The following is a 13,101-nucleotide window of genomic DNA, read 5'->3' as shown; positions in this document are numbered from 1 at the left end:
TTCTTCGCAATGCTGCAGCAAGTCTACGTGGAAGAAACGATGTCACGTACATGTGTATTTGATTGGCACAAGAGGTTAAAAGAGGGACGGGAGGAGGTTGAAGATGATCCACGGTCTGGAAGACCTTCAACGAGCAGAATGGCAGACAACATCGAGTGTGTGAAGCAGATTATGCACGCAGATCATCGACTCACGGTGTGGATGATTGCTGAGGAACTTTCCATCAACAAGGACACTGTCTGGAGCATCATCACTGAAAATCTCGAAATGCGCCAGGTGTGCGCAAAGATGCTCCCCAAGCTGTTGTCCGAGGACCAGAAACAGCAAAGAGTCACTGTCTGTCAAGACATTATCGAGTGCCTCGAGGATGATCCAGACCTGCTTGGGAGAATCATTACTGGCGATGAATCATGGATATTCAAATACGATCCTGAGAACAAATGGCAGAGTCGTCAGTGGAAAAGTCTGTCATCAACAAGACCAAAGAAAGCAAGGATGTCGAAGTCGAAGGTCAAAGTGATGCTCATCACGTTTTATGACATCAAGGGCATCGTCCACTTCGAGTTTCTATCACAGGGTCAAACAGTGAATCAATATGTGTACAAGGAGATCCTCCGGTTCCTCATGAGATCAGTCTGGGACAAGAGGAGGGATCTGTGGGAGAACAATGCCCGGGTGCTCAACCACGACAACGCCCCTACTCACAGTGCCCTGAGCATCCGACAGTTTCTGGCAGAGAGGAACGTGCCAACTCTGGAGCAATCACTGTATTCGCCAGACTTGGCCCCTTGTGAGTTTTCCTATTCCCCAAGCTCAAGGCAGTGATCAAGGGGATCCAATTTCCTGATGTGGAGGTCATCAAAAGGGCCGTGACGACGGAGCTCCAGAGGATTTCAGAAGACGCCTTCCAGGGGTGCATCGAAGCGTGGAAGAAGAGGATGGACAAGTGTGTGAGACTGGAGGGAAACTATTTTGAAGTGGACAAGCTGTGATTTCAATATATTTTTTGGAATAAAATTTCTGTGAATTCATTCCCGTTACTTTTCAGACGGACCTCGTGTGTATGTGTATATGTGTATATATATATATATATATATATATATATATATATATATATATATATATATATATATATATATATATATATATATATATATATATATATATATATATATATATATATATATATATATTTGTATTATGATATCTCAAAAAGTTGTGGAGGAGTTATGACAAAACTAGGTTATGATTTTGTTCGGTGACAAGAACAAGCAGATTCGATCTTGGTTCAGACCCAGCCCATCAACGGGATACAAAAAGTAAACTGTTCAACCTGGCGGAGGTATGCGCTCTATCTAGTGGTGTTCTACTTTGTTCTGTTTTGCTGTGTCACTTTTTGAGTGATTTTTCATTTGTTTTTCGGTCTGTCTGTCTGTCTGTCTTCACATGATGGGCTGACATCGGCCACAAATGCCACCTGGTGGAAGCCAGTATCATTCGCTGTTTTTTTTTTTTGAACCGAGTACATCTATAAAGTACGTACTATTAAGAATGTGAATCCGTCTTTCAAGGATGTATAATTAAGAATGTGAGTCTGAACTATAAAATACATGTATCTTTAAAATACCTTTGTTCATACGTCTATAAAGTACATCCGATTGAAACATGAATCTATACAATAAAATCGAAAATGTCTGTTTTTCTGCTTTATGAACATAAACTTACGTCATCAATGCATCGTCAACACACAAACACACCAGTCCACAAAAACCACACAAAACAAGTCCTGGCGAGGATCTGCAATCTCTGATTGCTCTTTCTCATTATCCTTGCTGGAGGGTCACTTACTCAGCCAGCTTTTAATTCTCCCATCTATCTCATATCCCGGGATTGCTGAAGGTAATGTGCTCAATTCCCAGTTTTTATCGCTCAGATACCATCACCGAGTAAATTGTAGGAGAAAAACAATTTAGCTCTAATGAAATATTATCAAGAACTATATCATCATTTTTTTTTCCATTAATTCAGACAAATTATTCTCATATCAGGTAGACAGATATTCTGCACTGGTAATGTAGACCCCAATGGAAAGCAGAGATCGCAGCTATTCGAATGAATTCTGCAGTGGCTCTTTTCTCAATGTTTTATTCATTAATTTGTTTGCTCTTTTAATGAATTCAAAAGGGGATTTTGGGAAAAGGTTAAACAAACAGAACAAACAAGAGTGGTTGAGAAATTATTTAAAGCATGCCAAGCAGCGTACAAAATTGCAGTTTGCTCAACAGGCTTCAGATGTATTAAGAATTGATGTCATGGGAGGGTGTGGGTCAGGGGTTGGGGACAGATAGATTGAGGGTTGTGGGGAGGTGGGGGTTGAGGGGAGACTTTAAAAAAGGGCATCTTGTCCCAGTTTCCACACTTCTGAAATGATTAGTAGCACAATTCATGTCATAGATACTTTGTATAAACGATGCAATCAAATATAATGCAAATCCTGGTTACATCAGCCACCGAAGGTGGACGGAGCTTATGTTTTCAATGCTGTCTGTCTGTTTGTCTGTCTGTGATATCTGAAAAAGTTGTGGACGAGTTATGACAAAAATTGATGGAGGAGTTGTGTAGATGACGAGAACAAGCTGATGAAAATTTGGGTTCAGGTCCGAATCTAGATCCGGCCTATCAGTGGGAGACAAAACATAAACGGTTCAGCCTGGTGGAGGTAGGCACTCTACTGAGTGCTGCTCTTGTTTGAATTGTGATTTGAACAGCTGTTCTGATTTTAAGATCCTCGGGCCTTGAGTTCAAGCCCCTGTCGTGCCATTGAATTAACACCAGTTAGGGTTGACTCAGCCTGTCATCCTTCTGAGGTCGGCAAAATGAGTCCCACCTTTCTGGTTAACAGGTACTGCATTATCGGCACAGCCTCGTTCCCAGCCAATGATGCTACTCACAGCCTTATGCTGCACATGAAGGAGGAGGAGAAGGAGAACAGCCGTTCCTTTCCCCATCATTATTTTTCATCAGATGTTCCAGCACTAGCATGTTAAGCCATTTATCCCTTGTTTCCTCAACTTTTCGAAACCATTTCTTGCCTCATAAACCGTTAAAGCTGGTTCTCTGGTATTTCATTCATTTTAAAACAAATCAGCCATTATGGAGAGACTGAAGGTCAAACTTGAACTTGTATATTACTTCTGGGAGTACTTCGTTGTGGATATGCAAGCTCACGTTTATTTTTGTGTTGAGCTTCTTGCAAGAAGTTCAACACAAAGATAAACGTGACCTTGCATATCCATATACCCAAATGAGCTTGCACATACAAGGAATGAAGGATTTAGAGTACTTTTTATCAACCTTATGTGGTATTTCCTTGCATTCCTCAATTACTCAAACCTTGCTTTCATAATAATAATAATAATAATAATAATAATAATAATACTAATGCTAATAATACGACTACTAATAATGTTTTGAGATGATTTGATGTGCCATACTGTTTACAGAGTGTTGGTGCTGCAGAAGCAGTTTCTTGGCAAGGGTCATTCTGGGTTGTTGGCCATTGCTTCCCCTGGTTTGTCTGTGTTCTATCCTTTTCAAATGCTCAGCAAGCTCGCAGGAAGCAGCACACGCAATTTTTAAAGTCTTTGGAATGACTGGACCAAGGTTTGAACCACTGACTTTGACAAGGGTTTGAGTGAATGCCCTATTACCATCATACCACACAATCTGATAATCATAAAATTAGGACCTTGGGTCCTGAAGCTCACCTGGATCAGGGGCAACAGCCAATGGTGTCAAAAATAAATCAAAATTTTATTCATGCACAGAATCTGGTTAAGTGATTGGTTGAATATGGAAACCCTTTTGATGCTGATTACAGCGATACATGTTTACAGGTCATGTTTTTGGCTAAAGGCAGGGCTGTGCTGCTGATGCAACGCCCCCTTTAGGTTAGGAAAGTAATTTTTTGCGTTTTTGGCCTGATTTCAAGCTGTTACTGAAATTTTTGTTGCGTTGGGGAAACGACATCTTGGTTGACTCATTCATGGTCGACCAGGTGTTTTGCATCGCTGTTATGACTTATGTGCTCAATCAGTGATAAGGGTAGAAAAAAACTTACCAACTGATCTGCATCAAGAATGGTTCTCATTTCGTTGATACGAGAAAAACATGTGCAAAATCCACCACAAAAATTCACCACTTTGGTCTTCCTTCCACTTTCTCTTTCCACAAACAGACAAAGAAATAAACAAATAAATAAACAAAAACAAAATCAACAACAAAAACGCATGCTATTTTTATTTTGGCTAAAATGGAACTCATCGGTAGAAAGCCTAAGCCCTAGACTTACAAATGATGTTGTTTGATGTACACATCAAATACACAAAGCCGAAGCCCTACACTATACTTACTGGTCGTAGTCCTTTTTTCATGAGGTTGAGTATTGCCCGTTTTCCAAGTTCTTGGCACATAACAATTTGCAGTACTCACTCCACTTAAAAGGCTGTGTCAGTAATTAAATCATCAGTAATTAATGAAAAAAACCATTGGTTTGTATACAGGGCTAAGGGTTGGCATTCTTTTATCTTGGCTTGGCAACCATTACATTGACCACTCACATTGGCAGCCCCGTCAAATGTTTGACCTCTTTAATGTGCAATGTGGAGCATTAAAAGTGTGAAGACGTCATGCACCATATTTGCAATTGTCTCCCCTATTGTCTCAGGCAGTTCATTCAGTCCGATTAAATCGTCATAGACGTTCAAATCAGAATCCACATGCCGAATACAAACGTGTTTTTGTTCAATGGCAGGAACATCTTGTGTGCCGTCAACCGTGACTGCAAACTGATAATTTTGCATCATTTTCCTTGACTGGCAGAGTACCTGCCCAATGGGTGATCTTCTTCCAAGCATGCAATGCGTTCTTCTAACACATACCTTTATTTTGGTGGTATATAGGCCAAAAAAACCTGGGTTAAGTGCATGAAGCTAAAACATACCAAATGCTTAAAATTCAAAACACCTCACTACACTGGAAAACGTGGGAACAGGAATACTGTACTATAAATCATGGGGACTTGCAATACCCTACCCCCATGGAGGCGGCGCTACACGATGCACATTTACATGGAGAATTTGCGTCCCTACCCCTCACTTCCCCCCTCCCCCCCCCCACGACCACCGGCAAAGATAAAAACATCCCGGTGCACTAATTGGGGTCATGCTGATCCTCTGTATGCTTGGTGTCAGCTTAATGGTTAGGGTGGTGGGTTTGAGATCCCAGGGTCATGAGTTCAAATCTCACTCGGCCGTTGAATTAATACCAGGTGGGGTTGACTCTGCCTGTCTTCCTACCGAGGTCGGAAAAATGAGTGCCAGCTTGCTGGTATCCTGTGTCGGAGTGGCGACCCGTCCAGGATTGTGTCCAATAGCCAAGGAGACTGTTTCGGCAGCACCAACCCTCTGCACAGAGTATGGGCCCAAAGGATGGATGGATGGATCCTCTGTAGCAAGTCTGGATATAATTGGCTCAGAACTGTAGGAGCGGTGTTACAAACAAACCCACACACAAACACTGGTCAATGAATTATAGTAAGGATACCTGTCTGAGTATTGTGTGACTGAAGAGTTGCATTATTTCTTGCTGTGCCTATGGTGAAATGAATTTGGTTGGCTGCATCAGATACCGCCTCAGGTCTTCGTCGTCATCAGCTCAAAGATTCAGCAACTGCATGAGATTTCCCTCATCTGCAGTGACCATGGAATTCTAAACCCTGCCATGGTAGGAACTGGATCGATGTGCAAACTTTATGCAGTGATTTTCTGGCTGCTTCCTGCTGATGTTTCAACTTGGTCAGAAAAAACAGTAACCGTAGGTTTCTTGACTGCACTCAACTCGGTGGTGGGTGTCTGCATGTTGATGGGTATCAAATCTGTATCTAGACTTCTTGCAGTTGTTAAATACAGTTGAAATGAAGGCAGGCTTTTTCACTCTGGGTAGCTTCAACAAACCCATTTCATTTTTCCTTGCGCAGGAAAAACAGATTACGCGTTGTAACTCAGAGACATAGTGAATCCAGGGATATTTCTCATACCACTTCGATTTGAAGAAGATGTTCCGGGTTGTTGTCTTTTGGATGGAATTATGGAGACATCTGACGGTTGATAAGGCTCCTTGAAATTTTTAATTGCAATGCAACCGGCACCACACGCATCGGTATTTCTGGAAGGTTCACTGTCAAATGTGATACTTTCCCCAACTTCAAAACTACATGTAATTAGCGAGATACTTGGTTTTTCAGCCTCTTCTGGAATGTTGCTATTGGAACATGAACCTTGAAAAAATTTGTAACTTTTGTCACCTTGGCTCTCTTGGTCTTACTCGCCATGTTGATTCAATATTAATCTGAGCAATGTTGACTCGAAGCAAAGTATCGCACACATGACAATGCATTGGCAGCGAAGGAGCTATTATAGACACCCCCACCCCTTGTAATGCTCCATAACATCAGACCTTACACCCCATAAATGTTACGTAATGCCACTTGAAACACGCTTCACCCCATGGAATTGGAACGCTCCATAGTAATTGCAGAAACACCCTCCACCTTTCCCCCCTCCCCCCACCCTGGGTGTTATGTTACAGTTACATTGTTTTAGTTATGTAATTTAATTTTAGTTAATTGTAAAGGCGGAGCCTAGGAGGCAGAACAGGCAGCCATGGGCATATCCTTTGGCTGCCATTGGCATGTGGACACTCACCCAAGCCTTGGACTTGCCCAGGCGAGGAAGGGTCCCAGAAATGCCCCCCAGTTGCTCCCCACCTTGCCACGTGAAGGAGCTCTGAGATTTCACATGGAGTGAGGTACCCGATTGTGCAACCCGTCCATGAGTGCATCTCCTTGTTCTCGCTGATCCCAAAAGGTGGTGGTGATCATCAGAGGCAGCGGTGAGTGAAGTGGTGAGCTTTGTTGTGGTGGTTGAGATGTGTGGTTGTGGAATTTGTCGTGATGGTGTTGCAGTGAGTTGTTGTAGTAGTGCGCTATGGCGAGGTGGTTGAGGCATTGTAGCGGTTGTGGCAGTAAGTTCGTGATGGAGGTGGTTGTGGTCGAGATTGTGGCGTCAATGGTGATTGTATGCAAGTTTGAGTTGTGGTTTCATGTCGTGGGGAGTTTTACGAAGGTGCTGCGATTATGTATGAGATGCTGCAACGTTGGGATTAGAGTACAGCGAAGGTGTGAGGTGATGTGTCTCTTTGGTAATGGCAAGAGGTTTGACCATGAAATGGCGTGCAAATGCAAATGAGGTGCTTCTGTTGCTAGGGTCTGTGATGTGCAAATGCAAATGAGGTGCTTCTGTTGCTAGGGTCTGTGACGTGCAAATGAGGTGCTTCTGTTGCTAGGGTCTGTGACATGCATGCATGAAGGACAGGGGGGAGGTCACGTGTGAGGCAAAGTATAATAAGTAAAATAGACAGAGCATGAGAATAAAGATCTACCTAAAAGCCATCGCAATGCATTTTGTCCCATAAACCCACTGGACATAAGGGAAGGGCTGTCTAAAACGGATACTAATGAAATAACTGTCTCAGGACCGCTATATGTTGTCTGCCATTGGTTAGGGGGAGTGTTGGCTTCGAAGAACTGCAACAATATTTTTACTCTGTCTTCCTACAGTCAAACAAAATTGAAAATAAAAAATGCAATTAGGAGTGATACGGGCATATATTGTATGTGTATGCAGTGATTTGGGAAATATCATTGTGTGCCGGTCAAGTTTGAACCACAAGATGGTGGATTAAACAAAGGCACGCGACCTTGTGACATCATGTGAGAGACCCCTCTATCGACGGTATCCCTCTTACGTCGAATTGCGGTATATGTATGTATATATGTATTTATTTATTTATTTGATTATTTAATTAAATACTTTTTGTTATTACGCTGTATAGTAGAAATTAAGTCTGTGGAGAATCACACACATAAAATCAGACAATATAATGACTATTTCATTTGTAATTGGACCTAATCTTGAGTTTTTTTTCTGTAATTTACTAAATGCCTTATTTTCTTTGGTCAATTGCAGATTCGTTTTTCTGTTTCAAGTCCCTAATTCTGTCAGTTTTCCGTGATCGTGGAAAATCAGTGGCTCGAGATTACATGGACCATTTAAGGATTTTCCGAAATCCAACCTTCCCTGGGATAGATGGACAATCATTGTCAATCTAACCTTATTAATCCACATGGTTATAATATAATCTACACTCCATAATAATCTATTAATCTACATATGAACAAAGGTGTTTGGTCATGGTCAAGCATTCCTCGGGGTTCATATTCCTCGAGGGTTCAGAATTACCCTCCTCTCTCATAACCCTCGGTTTAAAAAAAAAAAAATACTCTTTCCAATTCGTATTGAATATCAATTATACAAAATTTATGTAAAATAATGAAATAAACTTTGTACAGCACCCCCATCCCACTGCTTTGCACACTGCAGCACCCCCATCCCACTGCCTGGTTTGAAAAATGGAACATGACCTTAAATCCTGGGAAATCTCACAGTCTCACCCTGTTACTCGGGAAAGATCGTCAAACAAATCCACATATCTACTTCCATGGACATCCATTGGAAGAGGATCAGTTTGTGGAACTTCTCGGGCTCACTGTCAACCATGACCTTGCATGGACCAACCACATAGCAAAGCTAACCTCCGAAGCCAGTCATTCAAAGTCTTTCCTTGGAAAATCAGAACTATTCTACAAGCAAGGCCTTTGTCCATAGCTCAAATGAATAATGGTCTCCCCCCCAATTTGCTGGCACCCCAACATCACTTCGGTCTCTTTTGGATTCTGTAGATTCTCAAGCTCTCAACATTATTTTACCCCCATATATTGACCTCCTTTCACCCCCATATCTTGACCCATGTTTTTTATTACCCCTATGAATCCCTACTAACCCAACCATACTACTTGCTGGTTTCAATGTTTCCTCCACCATTGTGCTCTCTTTTATTTCCCTGTTTATTCATTCGATAGTTAATTGTGCCCAATTGTTGCCCTTTTACCTCTCTGTCGGTTCAAACTTGCTTTTCCATGAACCTTACTCTTGTACAGAAAAATTAAACACTGCTCCTCCCCCCAAGTCTCCAAACTTGTGAGATGATACGCAAATTTGAATGGTTTATGGACCAAAAAAAAGTTACGTCAACACGGTATATTTTCAGTTATCCTCATTATGTGAACACTCGACCAAGGCATTTGAAGACTTGTGATATTGGAGGAAGGTTAACCAACAATGCAGAACACAAATGAAGTCATTGGGTTCTGTACAAGGCTTTGTTATATTTGCCGGTTATGGACTCTCAACTCAAGCTGGCTTTCATAATTAGATTTTTCCCACTCTCAACATCTGGGACTCATCTTCACAAACTCAGCGGGTTTAATTGCAGATGTGGAGTTTGTCACTGCTTGAGGGCCATTACATTTCATCCCATGACCTATCGGTGACCTGAATCGCATTTCCTCTTACCTGAGCTCTGATTACTAATAGCCTCCTCTTGCTGCCCATTTTAAACTCCAATTTGAGATTCAACCTCGTTTGCTTTTCTTGACCAATACGCTGACAAATGACAAGGTTCAAGTCGTTGAACCTTGCCACGTACCTGCCATTGCTGGCTGATAGAAAATTTGGGGGTAAAGGCGACGAGAGTATGGCTCAGCTCTGTTGATGATTATGGCAGGATAAGAGCTGGGTCATTTGAAATGATTTTATTTCTTGAAGGCTTTTAGCCGTTGCAGTGACTTGATTTCTCCCCGCAACTTTTTCCCTTTTGCCACCTTATCCAGCCAAGCACATTGGCAGACGTTCATTGGAGCATAATGAAAGGCCTCCGTGAGCCTTGCTGCCAGGTCATCGCCTGAGCGATCTTGGTGTGTGTGTGGGCTCAATGCAGACGGTGGGGTTTGGGGTCGTTTCTTGGCACCTCGAGAACCATGCTTCATTACTACTGTAGCCAAGCACACTAAGCGCTGTTAAATGGCTCGGTATAAGAGCACACAGTACCACAAGAAGATTGTCTGTGCCACATTATTTCATTATTTAAAAAAAATTGCACTCATCCTTCCCTTGGGCTGTACAATAAGAGTTTCCGTTATGCTCTGCATTCACTGCTTTCTTTTTCTTTCTTGTCGTTAATTGTCTCTTTTTTTTTACAGCTGAAAGTGTTTTTCGAGACATAACAAGTTAGATTTTAATTGTGTGAGCATGTTACCAAATTCTAGCATGAACCTTTGAGCTTAAAAACTCTTGCAAAAACTTGCTTCCATATTTGGTAGACTGTAAGTATCCCTAGGTTGTCACCTTGTTTCTTTTTCCATCATGATGTAGTGAACGAAGCGGGCATTGGTTTTACAGCTTGGCACCACAAGGCCGCTTGTTTCTCTACATAACGAGGTTGAGTGCCTTCCTCCTGGGGAGGTGCCCACTATTCCATTCACTGGGGAAACACAGTTTTCTTTGCTTCACTGGAGAAATTTTATGAAAATAACTTGAGTGAAGTTGATGGCGCGCCATTACAAATCACCATGCTTCACACTGAAAGCAACGTTGAAAGATGGCAAAAAAGTTCCACCAGAATGACCCAATATCAAATATTGAGTTAATAAAAACAAATTCTGTTTTGACCCCTGCAACCCCAAGTCCCCACCCCCTTGGACACTGAACCAGGGATAAAATCCAAAAAATTGTTGCATTTCATGTGCCCCCCCCTTCCACCCTCCCCAATGTTGATTGCATAAACAGTACAAGTTTCATTTTAAAACGTTTAAAAATGTGCTCGTAATTGCATCTTTTGTTATTTGATCTTTTGACCCTGCCCCAAGGGCTCCAGGAAGGAGGGACAAAAATGATACTGCTCGTACACCTTTCCAGGTGGCGATCATAATGACCAAGTTGGGTGAATTTCTGCACAACCATTTTGGAGGAGATAGCGTGATGGACAGACAGACGGATCCGATTAAAATATCCCCTCTTTTTTTTTTTTCATTTGGCCTGACTCCATCCACAATTATAACATCAAAAAGAAAAGAAAATCATATGTCTGCCATTTTGTGAAGGTGCATAGGCCTCAAGCCTCTCATGTCAGCCCATGGGACAGTGAAATTGGAATGATCTGAGCGATATAACCATGATGTATTTTATATGCAAAGTTTGTAAACAGTCGGCATGTTTTTGCTTCATGTACATAACCCAAGTTATTTTTTTTATTATTTTTGGGAGTGATCGTGACTGCGGCCTGTTGCCTATACACTGCCCAAATAAAGGGATGAGCAATTTGTATATTAAATAAAGGTTAAAAAAAAATGTAATTTCTGTTTTAGCCCAAGTTTTCAAGGCTGATTCGTGTGAAAATATAAGGCTGGTGTTGGCTTACTGGTTAGGGGGGCTGGATTGGGATCTTAGGGTCTTGAGTTTGAGCCCTGCTTCCACTGAATTAACACCAGGTGTGGTTGACTCAGCCTGTCATCTTTGAGAGGTTGGCCAAATGAGTACCAGTATACTGATATAGGGGCACAGCATCAGCATCATAGTCGTGCCCCAATAAAATGATAGCGACCTGGCAGCGAAGCTGCCACAAGTAAGAAGAAAAAGAACTGTGAAAATTAAAAAGGGTTTTGCTTCATGTATTATATGTAATCCAAATAAAGTGATGAGCAATTTGCCCAATTTTTGTTGTTATTACCCCATGCGCATGAAGTAAAAAACGTGGTTAAGCAATTGCTTCATGTCCATCCATCCGTCCGTGTGTCTTATCAGTTTATGATTGTCAGCTTGTGATCTAGGAATAACTTATTTAACTTGAATGTTATATTTTAACACAAATCAGAACATGAATAGGAAGACAAGTTTGCCGTTTAATAGTAATTTGGCTTTGAATTTGTCCCGATCGCACATGCACAGAGAGGAGCGATACAGTATTTTACTCTGTCTGCTTGTCCATCAGTCAAACAAAATTGAAAATCATTCCAAACAGGAAACATAGTGTTTTTAAGGACGTTATAAGGGACACAGACAACAGGCATGAATAACTAATGTAACGTTTTTGATAAGGTGATGAATAGATACTGGGTAATATCCAGAATTAATTTATTTATACGCCTTTAAACCATTATTGAAAATGAAATATACTTAAACACAAGAACACAAATCGCCTTCATAATTCTTCCAGGAACCATGCAACATATCGATATATAAGCATGAGAGTGCGTGACATGAGAGGGTTGGAGTGAAGAAGATGTTGATTGATGCTGTGTTCTATGTTGATCAATAAGCCTCCATCTCCTAAACTGTGACTCAACGTCGTGCCATTAGTGTATAACGGTGATGTATAAGACTACTTCTGCAGTGCTAAACTTCCAGATTTTTTAAAACGATTTTAAAATCATTATTTCATTAAAATTGAATACTGCATGGGGTATCGTGTTCTACAAACTCTCTTTGGTTGTTATCTCCATTTGCAGGTTTCTTCAGGTGGGAGGATACTGTTTTTTTAAAATATTTTTTGTATACCTTGTCGAGGCTCATATGAGAGCTAATATCATATGAGAGGATAATACTTATCCCAAAATTCAAAATCTCCACCTCCTATTTTTTGGGAAAAGGATCGTGATTCATGAACGAAATTGTGAAACTTCGTTCTCACAGCCTCTTTCCAAGGGTTCTTTTCAGAATCTTCACTGAACCTCTGACAGCCTCCACTCTAGCACATTTGTAGTGATATTCCCTGTAATGATTTTTAGGTAATCAGTAAGGGTTTTCTTTATCATTCCTGTAGCTTCAACTATTACTGGTACAATTTCAGCTTTCTTCAATTCCCACATCCTCTTGATCTAATTTTTCAGATCCTGGTATTTGGTCATTTTCCTGATTTCTGTATCATTTAGTCCAAAGTCAGTGGGAACTGATACCTTGATCAACAATGCCGACTTTTCCTTTTTTTGTTTGAGTACCGTGTCCAGACGCAATGCTTTGTTTGCAATGTCCACACTTGATGGGATCATATTGTCACACGTGAACATCACTTGTTCATTTTCAAGGA

General features: G+C 41.2%; 1 long non-coding RNA gene across 2 annotated transcripts in view; it reads left to right on the top strand.

Moving 5' to 3' along the window:
• The window catches only part of LOC147011116 (uncharacterized), a 173,531-nt gene extending 161,820 nt beyond the window's left edge, over positions 1-11,711 (top strand). For both annotated transcript variants that reach the window (XR_015052499.1, XR_015052500.1), the window contains exon 3: positions 10,886-11,711. This is a non-coding gene — a long non-coding RNA (uncharacterized LOC147011116). The remainder of the gene's footprint in view (positions 1-10,885) is intronic.
• Positions 11,712-13,101: the final 1,390 nt, after the last annotated feature.

Source organism: Eptatretus burgeri, chromosome 16 (genome assembly GCF_056783735.1).
Source record: "Eptatretus burgeri isolate ZD-2024b chromosome 16, Ebu_testis_v1, whole genome shotgun sequence".
In the NCBI taxonomy this organism is placed as follows: domain Eukaryota; kingdom Metazoa; phylum Chordata; class Myxini; order Myxiniformes; family Myxinidae; genus Eptatretus; species Eptatretus burgeri.
The sequence above is the reverse complement of the archived record's forward strand: the minus strand, read 5'-3'. Positions and strand labels throughout refer to the sequence as shown.